This window comes from Mus caroli, chromosome 5 (genome assembly GCF_900094665.2).
Source record: "Mus caroli chromosome 5, CAROLI_EIJ_v1.1, whole genome shotgun sequence".
Taxonomy (NCBI): Eukaryota; Metazoa; Chordata; class Mammalia; order Rodentia; family Muridae; genus Mus; species Mus caroli.
Window position 1 is genome coordinate 38,493,148 of NC_034574.1, and position 2,841 is coordinate 38,495,988.

The 2,841-nt window shown below is 53.0% G+C and overlaps 1 protein-coding gene across 4 annotated transcripts in view; it reads right to left on the minus strand.

The window, feature by feature from the left end:
* Positions 1-2,571, minus strand: part of Prom1 (prominin 1) — a 107,386-nt gene extending 104,815 nt beyond the window's left edge. For 2 of the 4 annotated variants that reach the window (XM_021161787.2, XM_029477913.1), the window contains exon 1: positions 2,201-2,510. The gene's annotated coding sequence lies outside the window, so the exon portion shown is untranslated. Of the gene's footprint in view, positions 1-1,779; positions 1,929-2,200 lie in introns of those variants that run through there. The other 2 variants (XM_029477915.1, XM_029477914.1) reach the window with 2 other exon arrangements.
* Between the last annotated feature and the right edge of the window lie 270 nt (positions 2,572-2,841).

The following is a 2,841-nucleotide window of genomic DNA, read 5'->3' on the forward strand; positions in this document are numbered from 1 at the left end:
GTAGGGAAGTGGGGGGCGCTATGGGGGACTTTTGGGATAGTATTGGAAATGTAATTGAGGAAAATATGTAATAAAAATATTAAAAAAAAAACTGAGACAAAAAAAAAAAAAACAAGTGACAAAACCTGTTTCTCTCAAATCGTAAACAAAATCAACCCTACTTAAAGTGTTGTGATTTTCTTGTGTTAAAAGATTTGTTTTATTTTATTCTAGTTTATTTGTATAGGTATTCTGCCTTTCTGGGACTACATGTGCACCACGCACCGGTTGCCATGGATTCCCTGAAACCGGAGGTACACACAGTTGTGAGCTGACATGTGGATGCTGGGAGTTGAACCCAGGACCTCTAGTCTAGTGCTCCCAACAGCTGAGCCTTTTCTCCAGCTCCAAGTGTTGTCAATCCGTCCTTTGATCTGTTTACTTCACTGAACTAGAACACAGGGAAACAAACACTTCACCATAAAAACCATAAGGAAGTGCATAAAAAACTTTATGGAACAATTAAAAAGAAAAAAAAGTAAAATACCTTGCTAAATAGCAAAAATACTGTTTCAAACAGGACCGGGTCTCTGGACCCACTCACTAATCCTGTGACAATGGCAGTTGCTTCACTCTGTGAAGTGGGCTTTTGCATGGGGTTGGTGGGTTAACATGCTAGCAGGTAAAGAACTCAGCACAGTGTGTGCTGTTCTGATGCTCCAGTTCTGATGCTCCAGATGAGCCACCGTGAACCTCTTAGGCTCCATGCAGACAGACGCCAGCTCCGTAGTGCTTCAAAGAGGTAAATTCACAAATGAATGAGAAAAATAAGTAGTCCGCCAAGCCGGACTGTATGAATTTACCAATATTCAATTGGTCAATCAAAACAAAAAAGTTCTCACATGGCTCAAAGCAAATTCATTGTTCAAGTTGTTTGGGTCTCTAGTGAGTTAGGGTGGAGGGGGTCCACAAAGGACTTTAACCGTTCGCTCGCTTAACAAAGGCCAGCAACCGCCCACAAGAAGCCGAGCAAGCCATTCTCCGCCGGGGCATGAGAAAAGTCCACAACTGAACAAGAGAGCAACAGAGCGAGCTCCCGGAGGAAGCAGGAGCTGCAGGAAGCGCGGGTACCTTTGCTCCGCTGCCTTTCCCTACAAGCTGCTGCCAGACCCGGCGCCCTCCTGCCCACATTCCCCCCTTCTCGGGGGCCTTTCCCGGGCTGCGGAACACAAAAGAACCGACTGCGAGGCGGCGCGCGAAGCTAGGAGCCTCCAGGAATCTGCCGTCGCCTGGGGGAGGGGAATCGCCCCTGAGTCCCGCTGTCCCGAGCGCCACCAAGGCATTTCCCCCACCCAGTCCTGTTTGAGGGCCGGGTTGAGAATTGGAACCTCTCCGACCCATTCTCGGAAACTCAGCTCGAGCCCCGATCCTCCAGCAGCCACGAAGCTCTGCTCAGTCCACATTCCTCTTTGTTGTCCCTGGTCCCCGCATTCTGTCAAGGTATGCCCTGAGCGCCCCTGCTCTCCATCTCTAGGAAAGCTGAAATTCTCGGTGCTGTGTGACCCTAAGGGCTGACTGGAGCCAGGACTTCCAGCCCGGGTGCGTGCGCTTGGCAACGGCCGCAGGGAGGCGGTTTGCCCTTGCACCAGCATCGCCCTCCCGCTGCGGCCAGTAGCACTGTGAGCTGCACATAGGTAGCAGATGGTGGCTGGTGGCCGGGAGTCCCACGTCCTGTCCCCCTCCCCACTGCCCTTCCCCCAGCCTACCCCCCACCTTGGCCTTTCCTGGAGCTTTCCTTACCGCAGAAGAGTTCTCAAGACCCAGACCGAATCCTCTCGCCGCCCTTCCCGAAAGCGGGCCGGTGGCCTGAAAGTCTTACCGCCTCCTGCTCTTGTCTCCAGAACCCAGCAACCTCCACCCCTCCACAGGATGGAAGGAGTACCGGAGCGGAGCAATGTGGCGCGGAGAGGAGCCGGCCACCGCCGCGGGAAAAAGTTTGCACGCTCTAAACCAGTCCTCCAGACTCTGGGATCGCCCACTGGCCGAGACCCACAACACCCTGCAGACCCCCCAGCTTCGGGAAGACAAACTAGGTTCCCGCCACCTGCTGTGGAGGCAGAGGGAGAGTTGCTCGAGCTTCACACCTCATCCCTGCCCTTGGGTGTTCTAGAAGAGGGGGAGCTCAGCGCCCCGCGCTGGGTCGGCACTCAGAGCAACTCACCTCTCCGGTCCAGCTCTCGTCCGGGTCTCGGAACCCTCCAGCTCCTCGCCTCTAAGCTGGGCTCCCTCCACTTAATTCATGAATTATTTAAGGTCCAGCCCCAGGGCACCACAGGAGTGATTGGGTGAGAGCCCGTCCCACTGCTCCGCCCCGGGTTAGCTAAGGGTGCCTGAGGCAGGACTCCAGGACTCCAGGACTCTGAGAACCTGTTGCGTCCTCTAGGGTCTCTGGCAGAGGTTTGGGGATGGAACTAAAGGAACACCGACTCCTTCAGAAACGTACTTACTGAGGGCTGAGCTTAAGGCCAGGTGCCGGGGTCTCCACAAGGCTCAGTAATTTAAAGAGCAGGAGCCTAGGGCTCTGAGTCTGAGCGCGCTGATTGGACCTTCTGAGAGGCTACAATGCCCTGGGGACACCCACGGGACAGAGCATTTATTTCCTGCTGAAATCCCTGCTCAGTCCCAGAACACCCTTCTCTACCTCCTAATCCTAAATCGCTGATTGGAAGGCCGCTAGCTCCTAAAATCTCTAACCTCCACACTCTTTCCTGGTTCTTTAGACACATACTGGTACTCAGTGCATTTTATTTAAAACAACTAAAAAACAAACAAACAAAAAACATCCAAGGGGAGAAAAATTAG